Here is an 18,714-nt window from a genome sequence, read left to right as displayed (position 1 = left end):
CCTGATCTTACCAGCATACTCCAGGCCCACATTTTTCATTGTCTATAGGACATTTCCCTTTGAATATCTCACCAAGAATTCTACCTCAACAAGTCCAAAATAACTCATAATCTTGCCTATCTTGCTTCCTCCCCTTCAACATGACCCACAGTTGCGATGTCCTTACTTCTGCCAGTGGTACCATCATTCCTTCAGTCACATATCAGAATACTCCACTCTTCCCACTAGAACATAAGCTGCCACCTCCTCAATGAGGCCCATCTTGATTACTCCATTTAAAATTGCTATACCAAGGCCCCAGCAGTCTTGATTTACACCCTCACTTGCTCCACATGTTTCATAGGACTTACCACTTTCTTTTTTTTTTTTTTTTTTTGACTTATCACTTTCTAATACTAATTTGTTGTTGTTCGGTCACTAAGTCATGTCCAACACTTTGTGACCCCATGGACTGCAGCACGCCAGGCTCGTCTGTCCTCCTCTGTCCTTATCTCCCAGAGTTTACTCAAACTCATGTCCACTGAGTTGGTGATACTATCTGACCATCTCCTCCTCTGCCACCCCCTTCTCATTTTCCCTTCAATCTTTCCCAGCATCAGAATCTTTTCCAATGAGTCAGCTCTTCACATCAGGTGGCCAAAATACTGGAGCTTCAGCTTCAGCATCAGTCCCTCCAATGAATAATCAGGGTTGATTTCCTTTAGGATTTACTGGTTTGATCTCCTTGCAATCCAAGGGACTCTCAAGTGTCTTCTCTAGCACCATAATTTGAAAGAATCAATTCTTCAGTGCTCGGCCTTCTTTATGGTCCAGCTCTCACATCTGTACATGACTACTGGAAAAACCATAGCTTTGTCTACATGGACCTTTGTTGGCAAAGTAATGTCTCTGCTTTTTAATACAGTATCTAGGTTTGTCATAGTACTCCCCCCAGAGAGCAAGCATCTTTTAATTTCACGGCTGCAGTCACCATCAACAGTGATTTTGAAGACTAAGAAAATAAAGTCTGTCACTGTTTCCATTGTTTCCCCATCTATTTGCCATGATGGGTATGGGACTGGATGCCATGATCTTAGTTTTTTGAATGTTGAGTTTTAAGCCAGTTTTTTCACTCTCCTCTTTCACCCTCATCAAGAGGCTCTTTATTTCCTCTTCACTTTCTGCCATTAGAGTGGTATCATCTGCTTATCTGAGGTTGTTGGTATTTCTCCCAGAAATCTTGATTCCAGCTTGTGATTCATCCAGCCTGGCATTTCACATGATGTACTCTGCATAGAATTTAAATAAGCCAGGTGACAATATGTAACATTGTCATACTCCTTTTCCAGTTTTGAACCAGTTGTTTCATGTCTGGTTCTAACTGTTGCTTCTTGATCTGCATACAGGTTTCTCAGGAGACAGGTAAGGTGGTCTGGTATTCCCATCTCTTTAAGAATTTTCCACAGTTTTTTGTGATCCACAAAGTCTTTAGCATAGTCAATGAAGCAGAAGTAGATGTTTTTTCTGGAATTTTCTTGCTTTTTCGATGATCTAATGGATGTTGGCAGTTTGATCTCTGATTTCTCTGCCTTTTTTAAACCCAGCTTGTATACCTGGAAGTTCTCAGTTCACATACTGCTGAAGCTAACTTGAAGGATTTTGAGCATAACCTTACTAGCATGGGAAATGAACACAATTGTATGATAGTTTGCACATTCTTTGGCATTTCCCTTCTTTGGGATTGGAAAAAACTGGCCTTTTCCAGTCCTGTGGCCATTGCTGAGTTTTCCAAATTTGCTGACATATTGAGTGCAACACTTAAACGGCATTATCTTTTTTAAAAAATACTGATTTATTTATCTATTTACCATGGATCAGTCTCTCTGTGACTCCTACTAGAAGATAAAAAGCGCTAGAGATAGGGATTTGTACCTGTTTTTAGTCATTGATGTCCTACCAGTGCCTACAGCAGTGCCTAACACACAGTAGTGTTCAATACATATTTGTTGGATTAATTAATGCATTCCACAAATATATATAACAAAGCATATATTTTAAAACACATCTCTCCTCTAGCTAGAACTTAAGCTTCATGAAGAAGGGAAATTTGTTAATTGTTGTGCTTCCAGGGATTATAGGTATTCAATAAAATCTGTTGAATAAATGAATGGATGGATGGAAACTCACTGAGTACTGTTTATTTATGTATTTATTTATGACCATAATGTGCAGCTTGAAGGATTTTAGTTCTCTGACTAGGGATCTAACCCATGCCCTGTGCAATGGAAACACAGATTCTAAGATAATTTAAACAACTAACTATAAAACAATGAGATGAAGAGATACGATAGAGGTAGGAACAAAATGCCGGGGAAGTTCAGGCGTGACAGCACCGAAGGTAATTCTTTACACCTGGTCTTGAAGAAGACATAGATCTTTATCTATTTCACATGCCAGGCAAAGGTCCTAGGAAGAAAGTACACGGTGTAGGGGAATGCTTCTCAAATGTTACTTATATGTATAGGAATCACCTGGGGAATCTTGCTAAAATGCAGACACTAGTTTAGGGACCTTTGCATGCTAAGTCACTTCAGTCATGTCTGACTCTTTGCAATTCTATGGACTCTATGTAGCCCTCCAGGCTCCTCTGTTCATGGGATTCACCAGGGGATCTTCCCGATCCAGGGATCAAACCCACGTCTCTTAGGTCTCCTGCATTGGCAGACAGGTTCTTTACCACTAGTGCCACCTGAAACCTGAAGTGAGCCCTAAGCATTTTTATTTTTAACAGGTCCCAGGTGATGTTGAGGCTACTAGTCCTCAGACCACACATTGAATTTCAAGTGTACTCAACTTAGCACCCTTTCCCTCTTATGTTCTTTTAGTAAACTGCAACTTTGCTCACGTATCTAATCTTCCCTTCCCCAACACTCAGTGGAAATGATCCTAGCCCCAGCCTCAAGGTTAGACTGGGATGGAGCTCAAAGCCAATGAGTATAAGGCATTCTTCCAGCTGATGAGAATGGGGACAGGAACTCAGGGTGTTTAGTCTATATTTATAGGAAAGGTTTCTCTTTCCCTTCTACTGTCCTTCAACAGGAAGCCTGTGCCTTGATCACTGCAGGCAACCGTCCTGTAACCTGAGTAGCAGCACCTTAAGATGAAGCCAATGCCAGGGGTATTGAGTGAAAAGAGGGAGAGAACCTGGGTCATTAGTGACATCACTTAGCTGTTGATTGTGCTGAGCCTGGAACTTACTCTGTCTCTGATCTAATAAATATCCTTATTCTTTAAGCCAGTTTGAAGTCAAAATTTCTCTTATTTGCAGCAGATATCATCCTAATAATTACATGCCACCTTTTTTTTTTTTAGGGAATAAATATTTATTGAGTACCTACTATGTCCCAGGTACCTTCCTAAGGAAACTAGACAGTCATAATCCCTACCCTCACAAAATTTATATTCTCCAAGATAAATTACTTTGAGCCCAAGTTAGTGAGATTAACCAAAATTACATTTTCTTTCTTTCTTGGATGGAGACTGCTTCTCCCTCCCTGACTCTGCCTCTGAAATGGTTCTTATTACTTACATGCTTCCCTGGTTCAGCCTCCCTAATACTAAATCAGAGCTCTGTCTCCTCACACTTGAAAATTGCAGCAGTGCCCTGCTAGTTCTCTCAGATCCAGTCTACAAACTAGTACTCCATGGGTCTTCCTAAAGCGTCAATTTCACAGAGCAAAGCTTCCCGAGACACTCCTTGCCTATACCAGTGATCTTTAAACTTGTTTTTATTAAAATGAAGAACAGTTCTTCAAAGGCAAAAAATTTTTTACATGAAGTCCCAACAGGTAAAATAGGTAAGCCACTGTTGTGTTATGGACATAGAGAAGGGTGAGGGGCAGACGGAGTCTCACTTACCCCACCCCAGCCCACTCCCCACCCCTACTTCACCCTCCCAACAACCCGATCCCTGAGGAGTTATGAAGCTTTCATTCACACTATGTCACAAAATCAAACACTTCCACTTGTCATTCTTGTACTGCCCACATTCTTGATTCCCTTAAATCAGTCTTCCCACAACCCTTCAAACACATGCATTCATTCTCAAGTCTTTGCTCAGGCTGTTTCTTGCATCAGGAATGTTGTGCATCCACCTTTATGTAAAACTGATCCACCTCCACAAGAAACAACTAAATACAACACTCCCAGCACCCACAGAGCAGGCATTACCAGTCAATCCCAATCCATCATGTATTCTTCTCTTTGAGTCTTTTCCTTTGAGTTCATGTCCTTTTCTATGCATCACATAGTCAAGTACTATCAACCTCCCAAAAGTAAAAAAAAAAAAAAGCAAAAACAATTATGTCTTTTTTATCCCTTGTAATAACAGCTCTTATTCTGTCATTCTATAGACTCACATTATTTTTACTTAATTATAAAATATATTGATCTGTATGGTTTCTCAGACTCTAAATGACTGGAGGGTACAGTCTGTATTTTCTCTTTCCCTTCAGTTTCTGTAATAGTTCTAGCCACTTAACAGGTGCTAAGTAAATGCACTGGAAAAAATATCCTGAACATGTTCAAAAACAAATATTCTGAATATTCTGAAACAAATATTATGAACATATTCTGAAATATACTGAACAAATATTCAGGTAATATTAATTTGTGTGATGCTGGGAAAGATTGAAGGCAGGAGGAGAAGGGGACGATAGAGGATGAGACGGTTGGATGGCATAACATACTTGATGGACGTGCATGAGTTTGAACAAGCTCTGGGCTTTGGTGATGGACAGGGAAGCCTGGCATGCTGTGGTTCATGGGATCCCAAAGAGTCAGACATATCTGAGCAACTGAACCGAACTGAAAGCACACTTATATGATCTCCACCGAGTATCAAAACATGAGGCAGCACCTCATGAGGCCTCATGAGGCCTCATGAGGCAGCTGGAAGAACCACCTTGGAAGAAACCTAAGCTCCCCTCCCACGAGCACTACTAATTACTAATAACTATGTGACTACTTTGTCTTCTAGGCCTTGGTATTTCTCACCTGTAAGAAGGGACTTGATTAAATTATTCCTGAGGGGGACTCTTCGAGTTCGCTTGAAGAAGCTGCACTCAGGTGACCAGGTGGCCCTGTGGGAGTAGGGTCCCTTGGGAGGATATAGGGCATCCTCCATTTCTGTTTCTGCATTCTGGGTTCCCTGACTTCTGTGGCCATGTGGAAAACTCTTGACGCAGAGCATGACTGACCAGCTTTCTTTGTGTGAACTCCTCATCGGTTCATCCCTATCCAACAGACTCTGCTGGTCAGGCAGAGTTTCCCAGTCAACCCTGTCAAAGGCTGTTAACCTCCCGCAAATACAGCTTACACCTGATTGTCTCTGGGTCGGACACCAATCCCTGGTTCAATCAGCTGCGACCAAGATATCAGTGTTGGTTTCACTCGAGGACCACTCTAGCAACTTTATGTAGGAAGAACTAGTTTTCAAAAGAGGGTGTTGCAAGTATGGCGCAAACCTAGTGCTTCATGAACACTTCTCTCTCCTTTTCTAAAATGTTTTATGTTGTTGAACCAAATACATCCAGTCTTCACAGAAAATATTAAGAAATGTGCATTATTATGTGTCATCTAATTCTCAGTTTTTCTAGAAAATAATTTTGTATGAGAAGAGCCTATATGCTCTTTAACTGTCAGTTCGTTCAGTCACCCAGTCATGTCCGACTCTGTGACTCCATGGACTGCAGCACGCCAGGCCTCCCTGTCCATCACCAACTCCCGGAGTTTACTCAAACTCAAGTCCATTGTGTCAGATGCCATCCAGCCATCTCATCCTCTGTTGTCCCCTTGTCCTCCCACCTTCAATCTTTCCCAGCATCAGGGTCTTTTCCAATGAGTTGGTTCTTCACATCAGGTGGCCAAAGTATTGGAGTTTCAGCTTCAGCATCAGTCCTTCCAATGAATATTCAGGATTGAAGCCACATCATTTCTCTCCTTTATTGTGCTCATCTTGGCAAGAAATGTTCCCGTGGTATCTTTAATTTTCTTGATGAGATCTCTAGTCTTTCCCATTCTATTATTTTCCTATATTTCTTTGCATTGATCTTTGAGGAAGGCTTTCTTATCTCTCCTTGTTATTTTTTGGAACTCTGCATTCAAATGGTTATATCATTCCTTTTCTCCTTTGCCTTTAGCTTTCTTCTTTTCTCAGCTGTTTGTAAGGCCTCATCATTGACTACGCCAAAGCCTTCGACTGTGTGGATCACAATAAACTGTGGAAAATTCTGAAGGAGATGGGAATACCAGACCACCTGACCTGTCTCTTGAGAAACCTGTATGCAGGTCAGGAAGCAGTAGCTAGAACTGGACATGGAACAACAGACTGGTTCCAAATAGGAAAAGGAGTGCATCAAGGCTGTATATTGTCACCCTGCTTATTTAACTTATATGCAGAGTACATCATGAGAAACACTGGGCTGAAAGAAGCACAAGCTGGAATCAAGATTGCCGGGAGAAATATCAATAACCTCAGATATGCAGATGACACCACCCTTATGGCAGAGAGTGAAGAGGAACTAAACAGCCTCTTGATGAAAGTGAAAGAGGAGAGTGAAAAAGTTGGCTTATAGCTCAACATTCAGAAAACCAAGATCATGGCATCTGGTCCCATCACCTCATGGGAAATAGATGGGAAGACAGTGGAAACAGTGTCAGACTTTATTTTTTGGGGCTCCAAAATCACTGCAGATGGTGATTGCAGCCATTAAATTAAAAGACGCTTACTCCTTGGAAGGAAAGCTATGACCAACCTAGATAGCATATTAAAAAGCAGAGACATTACTTTGCCAACAAAGGTCCATCTGTTCAAGGCTATGGTTTTTCCAGTGGTCATGTATGGATGTGAGAGTTGGACTGTGAAGAAAGCTGAGCAGCGAAAAATTGATGCTTTTGAACTGTGGTGTTGGAGAAGACTCTTGAGAGTCCCTTGGACTGCAAGGAGATCCAACCAGTCCATCCTGAAGGAGATCAGTCCTGGGTGTTCATTGGAAGGACTGATGCTAAAGCTAAAACTCCAATACTTTGGTCACCTCATGCAAAGAGTTGACTCATTGGAAAAGACCCTGATGCTGGGAGGGATTGGGGGCAGGAGGAGAAGGGGACGATAGAGGATGAGATGGCTGGATGGCATCACTGACTCAATGGGCATGAGTTTGAGTAAACTCCGGGAGTTTGTGATGGACAGGGAGGCCTGGCGTGCTGCGATTCATGGGGTCGCAAAGAGTCGGACACGACTGAGCGACTGAACTGAACTGAACTGATCAGATGACCGTTTTGCCTTTTTGCAGTTCTTTATCTTGGATATGGTCTTGATCACTGCCTCCTTTACAAGGTCATGAGTGTCCGTCCATAGTTCTTCAGGCACTCTGTCTATCAGATCTAATCCCTTGAATCTATTTGTCACTTCCACTGTATAATCATAAGGGATTTGATTTAGGTCATCAACAGTCTAGTGGTTTCCCCAACTTTCTTCAATTTAAGTCTGAATTTGGCAGTAAGGAGTTCATGATCTGAGCCACAGTCAGTTCCCGGTCCTGTTTTTGATGAATGTATAGATTTTCTCCATCTTTGGCTGCAAAGAATATAATCAATCTGATTTCTTTAACTATATTCACCAATAAATTCCATCTCCTGAGCTATTTATCTTATCAGTCCTCTCTCTGTCTCTATGTATCTCATTGTGTTAGCATTTTGAATTTTCCTAATGCTTATTAATGTCTATCATCTTTCCATGTGTTTACCAACAATACACAGATCTTCTTTGTAAAGTGTTTGTTCAAATCTTTTATCCCTTCTATATTGTGTTTTTCATTTTCTTATTATTGGGTTTTGAGATATCTTTATATATTCCTGGCACAGGAGCTTTAACAGATACATGATTTTCTCCGAGTCTGTTTCTTGTCTTTTCATTCTTATATCCCTGTCTTTGGAGGTGCATAATTTTTTAAATTCTAATGATATGCTGTATTATAGGTATAATATCTTAGAAATCTTTGCCTAACTTCAGACATAAAATTTTTTTTCCTATATTTTCTTCTGAAAGTTTTACAAATAGCATAAATGAATGTATTTTTATTTTTTCATCATGAATTTGCTGCATATCTTGAAAAGATAAAGGCAATATGTAGTTGTCTAATATAGGATTTGAATAATAAAGAAAGAAATATACATTATAATGAAAGCTTATATAAATACCGTATTCAATTAGCAGTGACTTAATCTTTCTGCCCAATAGAAAAACATACAGGAAGTAGACCTAAAGAGAGGGAAACTACCCAAATGCAAAAAATTAGATTCTTCTAAAGACATTCTGGGACCCAAAAACCTTAAGCATAATACAGTATTGCTTCAGTATTAAAAAAAAATTTTTTTAAGAGGACACCAAATATGATAGGGTTTTATAAACTTCTAATGTGGAGCTAATTCAAGCACAGCATGCCTGGTACAGGCTCAGTCACAGCCAATGACAAAATCTGACCCCTGTGGGCCCTTCCCCTCTCCCTTGTCCTGGGGTCCGCCCCTCCCCCACTCCCTCCCCCCACACACACTAGGGCTTTCCGTGAGGGATTGGAACGAGCTTACTCACACGTCTCACTTACACAGAGGGACCAGAGGTTGACCCGTGAGCCCAAGGCCTTTGGCAATGGACACATTTCATGAAAAATAAATAAAAGCACCACACAATATGTGATTTTGTCTCTCAACTTGTCATTTCAAAACAGGCCATAAAATCAGAGTGCCTTTTTTGTTGTTGTTCAAACAAGTTTAATTATTGGAATGCACAAATTTTTAAATACTTTAAATAAAAGTTTTAAAACCTGAAAAAAACAATAGCACAGCTGAAAATGTTAGGATGGTAAACTGTCAGGCCTGGATGACGGGACAGAGGATGCTGTAGGATCATCTCGGCAATAGCTGGTGGGGGGAGGAGCCTGGCTTTGCTCTCATACAGCCCTAGGAGTGACTATTTTTCCTGTGGTAGTTTGCTAAGCCTTTTGCAAGATGCTTCATATTAATAATAACTGTTCATTGAGTGCTTTATTTTGTGCCAAGGACATGATATGCATAATCACATTTACTCCTCATAGGAACCCTGGAAGATGGAAATTATTGAGCCTTTGAGAGAGTAACTTTCCCAACCAGCCAGCTTCTAAGAGGGAGGTTGAGATACACAGCCAGATTGAAGTCTCTCTACTGCCTTGCTGTCTACCTTCTCTGACCCTTCATTTCCTCAGCTGTAGAATCATCTCCCTTAGAGAATTATAAAGTGAAAGTGCTACTCACTCAGTCACTTCCAGCTCTTTGCGACCCCATGGACTGTGGCCCACCTGGCTCCTCTGTCCATGGGATTCTCCAGGCAAGAACACTAGAGTAGTTAGCCATTCCATTCTCCAGAAGATCATCCCAACCCAGAAATCAAATTTGAGTCTACTGCATTGCAGGCAGATTTTTAACTGTCTGGGCCACCAGGAAAGCCCAGAGAATTAGAGGGAGATTTCAGTTTTGTTCCATTTGTAAATGTGTGTGGAATATAGTAATTGTTCAATAAATGTGAACTAGTAACATCACAAGTCTACACATGAAACACTGGAGTCCAGAGAGCTAAGTCACAAGGAAACCTGCCAGACAAGCCTGGTTTCCTTGTTTTTTTCCAATCTGGAATGCTTTTCCTTTTTTTGTATTTTAAAGAAATGTCAAATTTTAACATTACCCACAGTGCAAAATACATACAGAACATAAAACCACCCAAAATTCCATTATATACACACATAGTTTTTTGTATATTTTCTGCTTCTATTTTCCCATGTGTTGTTTTTACATTGTTAGAGTTGTATATTCCACTTTTTTCACTTAACATTGTCATAAGTATATGAATAAGTCATAAGTAGTATGAATACTATGCTACTTACAATGTGTGCTGTTTACAAGTAGATGGAACATTTATCTCTCACCCTTACCATCATGAGGGCTTTCCAGGTGGCATTAATGGTAAAGAACTTGCCTGCCAATGCAGGAGACGTAAGAGATGCAGGTTCAATCCCTGGGTCGGGAAGATCCCCTGGAAGAGGACATGGCAACCCACTCCAGTATACTTACCTGGAGAATCCCATGGACAGAGGAGCCTGGCAGGCTGCAGTCCACAGGGTCACACAGAGTTGGACACTATTGAAGCGACTTAGCAGGCAAGCTCACACTGTCATGAGGGAGAGTAGCAAGGTGATGAAAAGTTTAGACTCCTTGTGAGCAAAACCTAGAATACAATCCTCAGCTCCGCCATCTCTCACCATGCAACTTTAGGGAAGTTTCTGAACTTTCAAAGCCTCTGTTTATTTATCTGTAAAGTGGGGATAACAATTCCTACCTCAAAGTATTATTGTGAGGACTAAGGGAGATCATATATATAAACCTCCCAGGCTTTTGTTATTCATTAAGTGTCTATTGTTAACTACAACTACCTGTAGTGCTTCCCAAGTGGAGCTAGTGGTAAAGAACACATCTGCCAATGCAGGAGACATAAGAGACCTGAGTTTGATCCCTGGGTAGGGAAGATCCCCTGGAGGAGGGCATGGCAACCCACTCCAGTATTCTTGCCTGGAGAATCCCATGAACAGAGGAGCCTGGCGGGCTACAGTCCATGGGGTCGCAGAGTCTGACACGACTGAAGCGACTTAGCACTCACAACTCTGTGTAACTCTAAGCTTCCTCTCCTTCTCCATCCATGTGGCATTACTTCACATTTTTAGTTCCTCAGTGGCTTTACAGAAATATGCTTAGAGATTACATAGGTTTAAGAGAGGAGGAGGAGAAAGGGAGAGAAAAGGAGAGGGGAAGAGACGGTTGGTGGGAGGCCCTGCCGTGCCCTCCTCTGCTGCACATCATGCCCTCCTGGGCCCATCCGGCAGCTCAGCAGGAGCAGCGGGGGTCCCCAGGCTGAAATTCCATTCCCAGGTAGCTCACAGGGCAGATCTGGCCATGTGGGCTGTGCCCACCTGCTCCCTCCCCGCAGCCTCATTCCACGCCGGCTCCCTCGGGATGCCCGAAGCTGCTGAGGCCAGGGATGGAGGCAGCTGGGGCGAGCAGGGTAGCTTTAGGCGTTCTCAGAGAGCTTCTCAGTTGTCTGAAATCCTCAGCTTTTCAAAGGAGGGCTGATCCCTACAGAGAAATGTGAAACTGCTGTGAGGCAAATAAATCATTAATAGGCAAGCTGGGAAAGAATGGGCAATAAAGAGGACAAAGGGTCAGCCTTAGGCCTTCTCAAAAGGATTGACTTCACACGTGGGCTCCACTTCCTGGTTCCAGTCACCCTCCAACTTGGGGGATGATTTCTGCTCCTCCAAGGGAGGAGCGCCTGGGGCTAGGCCAGGAAAACTCCTGTGGCCTCCCACCCAGCTGAGCCCTCCCTGCTTCTTAAAACTCTCCTCTCTTGGCTTCCCTGACGTCATCCTCTCTCGGGCTTTCTCCTCCTCCATCTCACCCTCCTCTGTCAGCAGTTTCTCCTCTACTTGACCTCTAGGTATCACTTGGGACATTACGCTAAGCCTTGATCTCTTTTTGGGCTTTCCTTCTTCCTAGGTGACCTCATTCATTTGCATGATTTGAAATATCTACATCCTGCTGTGCTGTGCCTACTTAGTCACTCAGTTGTGTTCCACTCTTTGCGACCCCACGGACTTCAGCCCGCCCGGCTCCTCTGTCCATGGGGATTCTCCAGGCAGAATCCTGGAGTTTGGGTTGCCATGCCCTTCTTCAGGGATCTTCCCAACCCAGGGATCGAATCTAGTTCTCTGGCATTGCAGGTAGATTCTTTACTGTCTGGGCCACCAGGGAAGCCCACATCCTGGGACTCCTACGTTTTTATTTCCAGTTCAGATCTCTTTTCTGAGCTCTATACCAATACATCCAATACACCGAACATACAAATCTTACATTTCGATGACTCAAAAAATCTTCTGTAAAAAAAAAAAAAAACTTCTGTAGCTCAACAGGTCCAAAATATAACTCCCTCAAATTGTCCTCTCATCTAGCGTTTCTGTCTCAGTAGCTCTCAGTCACTCCCATCTGCTCAGTAGTTCATCATCCCCGACTCCTGCCTCTTCCCTCACCAGCCCCATCCCAGTTTAACACAAACCCCTGTCAATTCCTCCTCTACAATATTTCTTGCATCCTCCCACTGTCGACATCCTTGTACAAGCCTTCTCTTCTGATAACCAGCTAGCTAAATCCCCTGAGCCTTCCATATGGCAACGGGGGGATCATTTAAAAACATGATAAATGGGATTGTGTCACTATCCTCCACAAAACACCTCAATGACTTCCCGTTGCATTTTAACTGCGGATGTATCAGAAACTGTGCAAAGAACCTTTCATATATTATCTCAACGAATCCTCACAACCTGGCAATTACAGCCCTGTTTAACAAATAAGGAAATTGAAGCTTGGAGAGATGAAGTAATTTGCCCACAATAATGGAACTAGAATGAAGTAGAATTAGGATTTGAACTCAGTCAGTCTGAACCCCAAACCTAGGCTCTTCAATTAGGCCTTTCACCTAGTCTAAAATCTCTAATTCACCTCACAGGCTCTGTGGAACCAAGACTCTATCCAGCTTTACGTTCATCATCTGCTTCATCTCCATTGCTCCCTGTTTCCTAGTTACAATATTCTTCTTTCAGTGACTCTAGAACCCTAAGCACTTTGCTGTCTCAGGGCATTTGCATATATGGTTTACTCTGTCAGTAACACTTTTCCATATGTGTGGACTACAGTTCTAGATCCTTCAGGACTCAACTTTATTGTCATTTTCTCACCAAGAGAACTTTTCCAAATTGCTTATCTAAATTACTCTCCTTCCACCTTCCCAGGCAGAAGATGCAAGTTCGATCTCTGGTCTGGGAAGATTCCTCACACCCTGGAGCAATGAAGCCTGAGAGCCACAACTACCAAGCCCGTGTGCCTAGAGGCTGTGCCCCGTATCAGGAGAAGCCACCGTGACCGGAAGTCTGAGCACCACAACTGGAGGAGGCCAGCATTAGCAACAAGACCCAGTGCAGCCAATATAAATAAATAAGTAAAACTGTAAATAATTTTCTTGCACTACGCTTTCTCACTTCATCCATTCTTTTTTCTTTGTATCACTTACGAAAATAAATTATATGTAGTTGTTCAGTGTTTACCTCTCCCATAAACATAAGCTCCATGCAAGCAGAGACCATGACCACTTTTTTCATCACTGTATCCCCTGAGATTAGATTGTAGTTGGATGCTAAATTAATATTAGTTAAGTAAATAAATTTATCTTTATGGGATAAATAATACATGCACATTAATAAGAAGAATACTACATTCCCCAGTAGAGAGGTAAATGATACCAATAGACAATTAACAAAATTGGAATAAAATAAATAAAAAGGGGATGTTCTACCTTATTAATAGCTAGGTAAATTGAACAGAAATGAGATATACTTTTTTATTTATTTCAATAGCCAAAATGGAAAAAATAAATAAATAAAACCTCTTAATGTTGATGATGAAACTGACCCTTTAATGTTTTGATGGTGAAAGTGTCAGTGGGTTAAAAAAAATAAGAAAATCTTACCAAAAAATTTGACATGTATGAAGAATCTTAAAATATTTATATTCTTTATAATATTATTCTACAGGAACTCTATTGTAAGAAAATAATATTAAGAGAGAAATTGCTTTTGTATAATTATTTATAATAGTAAAAAACAAGGTAGATAAAATGTCTTATATTCACAAAATTGTATGCAGCCTTTAAAATTATTTTTACTACAACTTCATAATAGCATGGAAAAATGGCTTGGCTGTGACTTTGAATACATTGAATGAAAATGTATAATCCCTTATATTATATATGCCTAGATATGGAGCAACTTCAAATATTAAACAATCCCAAAACATCCTATTGAAAAATTTAAAACAATTGACCTTTTAGGGGAAGGGGGCATGAAACTGGAATATGCAAACTTTTAGTGATGAAAATGAAACATTTATCTTCTTACAATATATGATTTGTTAATTTAGCTTAAAATATATATCCAGGGACTTCCCTGGTGGTCCAGTGGCTAAGACTCCACGTTCCCAATGTAGGGGGCCCAGGTTTGATCCTTGGTCGGGGAAATAGATCCCACATGCCAAAACTAAGAGATCACATGCCACAGCTAAAGATCCCATGTGCCACAATTAAGACCTGGAGTAGCCAAAATAAAATAAATAACTAAATAAAATACAAGGACTTCCCTGGTGGTCCAGTGGTTAAGAATCAGCCTTCCAATGCAGGGGACACGGGTTTGAGTCCTGGTTGGGGAACTAAGATCCTACATGTTAAAGGGCAACTAAGCCCCTGTGAGGCAACTACTGAGCCTGAGTGCCACAGCTGGAGAGAAGCCCGTGTACCTAGAGAAGCCTGCACACTGCAGCGAAGATTTTGAGTGTTGCAACTAAGACCTGATGCAGCCATGTGAATGTAAACAACAAATATTTTTTAATAAAATACATATCCAAAGTCACATGTATCAAAAATATATTGTTAAAATTTTTTTTCACTCTTACATTTCATGGAAAAATTTTATTCACACTCTTCAGGGGCATGTTTGACATGTGTCTTCATCATCTCTAAAGAGATACCTACCAATTTTTCAGGCCTTCACTTCTTTTTAAATTGTTTGCAGCAATTACATGTTCTTTAAAAAAAAAAAAAATGCCATTACAGAAAGTTTTAAACATGAGCAGAAGTATTCAGAAAACTCAATTATTATCAACTCATGGCCAATGTTTTGTTTCTATTTCCCCATCCCAGACATCACATCATTTTATCCAACAATATTCCAATATGTATCCCTATGATAAAGGCCTTTGAAAAATACATCTGCAACACCATTATAGCACATTGAAAAGTTGATTATTCCCTTACATTATGAAATATTTAGTAAGTATTCAAATTTCCCCAGTTGTCTCATAAAGTTGTTTAAATCAGGATGCAGACTAAGTGCAGACATTTCATTTGGTCAATAGGTATTTTTATATGTATATAATTTATTTTTGGTTGTGCTGGGTCTTCTTTGCTGTGTGTGTTTTCTCTAGGTGTGGCGAGCAGAGACTGCCCTCCAGTTGTGGTGCAAGGGCTTCTCACTGTGGTGGCTTCTCTTGTTGCCGAGGACGGGCTCTAGGATGCACAGGCTCAGTAGTTGTGGCACTTGAGCTTAGTTGCTCCGCAGCAGGTGGGATCGTCCCAGATCAGGGGTGGAACCGGTGTCTCCTGCACTGAAGGTGGCTTCCTAACCACTGGACCACTAGCGAAGCCTGAGGCTTTTTAATTCTTCTTAATCCATAGGTGTCCTCCTTCCTCTCGCTCTGTCTTCCTTTTCATACAGTGTATTCGTTGATGGGTCCCTTAGAGTTTCCCATACCCGGAACTTTGCTCATTCTATCCCTGCAATATCACCTGACCTGTTCCTCTGGTTCCTTCTATTTCTGGAAACTTGTAGTTAGCTCTAAAGACTTTATCACATTCACATTCTATTTGTTCAGTGGCAAGAATATTTCATGGATGGTACTGAGTACTTTTTAACAGATTTTTTAATATTCATTTTTATTTATTTATTTGGCTATGCCAGGTCTAAGTTAGGGTTCAATCCTAACTTGATTGAACCCTAACTTCCTGTACTGGGAGCACGGAGTCTTAGCCACTGGACCACCAGGGAAGTGCCCTGAGTATTTTCACTGCGAGGCACGTAATGCTTTGTTGTCTTTCTTTTTGCCATAATATAGCCATTGCATTGACCCACTATTGCATTAGGGCTGCAAAATGGTGATATTCTACCATTCTTCTTCATTTTTTAGCTGACATACTTCTATAAGGAGAAACTTTCTCCCATTAACTCTTGATTACCCTATGATACAATATGCAGGAGAAGTAGGATAAATGCTTGATTCTTTTTCTTTATTTGTTTTCAGAGTAATGAGCTGATTTCCTGGAACTCATTAATAGTGACCCACAAGGTTTTATGTGTGTCACTGAGTCTTTTTTAATCTTATCTATGACATCCACGCTTTTTATTCCATATAGGCTTCTGGCTCTATAAATTGTATTGCAAGGTAAAATGAATTGTAAAATATTAGGACAGTGGAGTTGTTTTTCAGTGGGTATGCATATGAGAGTGAAAGAGGAGAGTGAAAAAGCTGGTTCAAAGCTCAACATTAAAAAAACTAAGATCATGGCATCCAGCCCCATCACTTCATGGCAAATAGAAGGGAAAAAGTAGAAGCAGTGACAGGTTTTCTTTTCTTGGGCTCCAAAATCACTGCCGATGGTGACTGCAGCAATGAAATTAAAAGATGCTTACTCCTTGGAAGGAAAGCTATGACAAATCTAGACAGTGTATTAAAAAGCAGAGACATCAGTTTGCCAACAAAAGTTCATTTGGTCAAAGTTATGATCTTTCCAGTAGTCTTATATGGATGTGAGAGATGGACCATGAAGAAATCTGAGGGCCAAAGAATTGATGCTTTCGACTTGTGGCACTGGAGAAGGCCCTTGAGAGCCCCTTGGACAGCAGAGATCAAACCAGTCAATCCTAAAGGAAACCAACCCTGAATATTCATTGAAAGGACTAATGCTGAAGCTGAAGCTGAAGCTCCAATACTTTGGCCTGATGTGAAGAGCCAACTCATTGGAAAAGATGCTGGGAAAGATTGAAGGCAAAAGGAGAAGGGGGGTGACAGAGGACGAGATGGTTTAAATAGCATCATTGACTCAACGGACATGGATTTGAGCAAACTCCAGGAGATAGTGAAGGACAAGGGAGCCTGCATGCTGCAGTCCACGGGTTTGCAAAGAGTCATACAAAGACATGACTTGGTGAATGAACAACAACAAAGTATATTTTATTGATAGATGATGTTGAATTATTTTTTGTTCACTTTATTTTCTTTTGATAGAGTCCTTGTAGCATGCAATTCCCCACTATGCAATCCAGTGTTTTTTAGTATATTCATACCTGTAGAACATTTTCATCACCTCAAAGACAAATCCCACAGTCTTTAATCGTCACCCCCTCTATGTCCCTACCCCATCCCCCAACTTCAAGCAACCACTAATCTACTTTCTGTTCTGTGGATATTTGTGTTCTGGACTTTCATACAAATGGAACCATGTAATATGTGGTCCTTTGTGACTGGCATCTTTCACTTAGCATAATGATTTCAAGACTCATCCATGCTATAGAATATATGAGTACTTTGTTTTTCTTTATGGTTGAATAATATTCTACTATGTGGTTATACAGCATCTCATTTATCCACTCTACAGTTGATAGACATTTGGGTTGTCTCCACCTTTAGGCTATTATGAATTATGTTTCTATAGACATTCATGTACAGCTTTCTGTGTGGACATATGTTTTCATTTTGCTTGGGTATATATCTAATTGTAGACTTGCTGGATCACATGGAAACTCAGTGTTCAATTGTTTGAGGAACTGTCGGCCCGTTTTAGAGAGCAGCCATACTGTTGTCCATTCCCATTAGCAGTGTATGAAGATTCCAACTTCTCCATGTCCTCACGAACAGTTGCTGTTATCTGACTGTTTTATTCCAGCAAATCTGATGAATGTGAAGTGATATCTCACTGTCTTTGATTTGTGTTTCCCTGGTGACTGATCATACTGAGCACCTTTTCTTGTGTTTATTGGCCACTTGTATATCTTCCTTGGAAGATATCTTCATTGGAGGAATGTTCATTCAGATCCTTTGCCAATTTTAATTGGGTTGTTTGCTTTTTTATTGTTGAGTTTTAGGATAGTGGATTTAAGAAAAAAAAAATTTATTTGCCTGCACCAGGCCTTAGTTGTAACATGTGGGACCTAGTTCCCTGCCCAGGGATCCAACTCAGGCCCCCAGCATTGTGGATGTGGAGTTCCAGGATAGCTGATCTTTAAAATACAACATGTAGAGGTATATTTGCAATATTCTTTAATATAACCACTTATGCTTTTTGAAAGTGACCTAGAAAAGGCTTACTTATAAACATAACCAGCACTTAAAATTGGGTAGTTATGACTCAGTGTATTAGGGTTCTCCAAAGAAACAGAATCAATAGATATAAAAGGAGATTTATTATAAAGAATTAACTCACGTGACTATGGAGACTGAAAAATCCCACCATCTGTAAGCTGGAGACCCAGAAAAGTCAGTGATGTAATTTGGTCAAAAGTCAGAAGGCCTGAGTACCAGGGGAGCTCGATCCTGATTCTAGGGCAGGAGAAGAGTTGTCCACAAGGAGGTGAGTTGTCCCAATTCAGCAGAGTAGGAGGTGGTGGTGACAGGGCTGAGGTGGAAATTCTATCTACCTCCACTTTTTGTTCTGTTCAGGTCCTCACTTCAACGGAATCAATGGTGCCCACTACGTTGGGGAGGGCAGTCTGCTTTTGAGTCCCCTGATTCCAACACCAATCTACTCCAGAAACATGCTCACAGACACACACAGAAACATTGCTTAATCCTGGCACCCCATGGCCAGTCAGGTCACCATATAAAATCAGCCATCACACTCAAGAAAGAATTATTGACTCAGCATTAAATTTTTTAATTAACTTGTAAAGATTCCAGCAAGTGATCGCAAGAAACATGGAAAAATGGAAAACTAGATGA

The sequence above is a fragment of the Dama dama genome, chromosome 21 (assembly GCF_033118175.1).
Source record: "Dama dama isolate Ldn47 chromosome 21, ASM3311817v1, whole genome shotgun sequence".
NCBI classification, from domain to species: domain Eukaryota; kingdom Metazoa; phylum Chordata; class Mammalia; order Artiodactyla; family Cervidae; genus Dama; species Dama dama.
Note: the sequence above shows the minus strand (reverse complement) of the source record.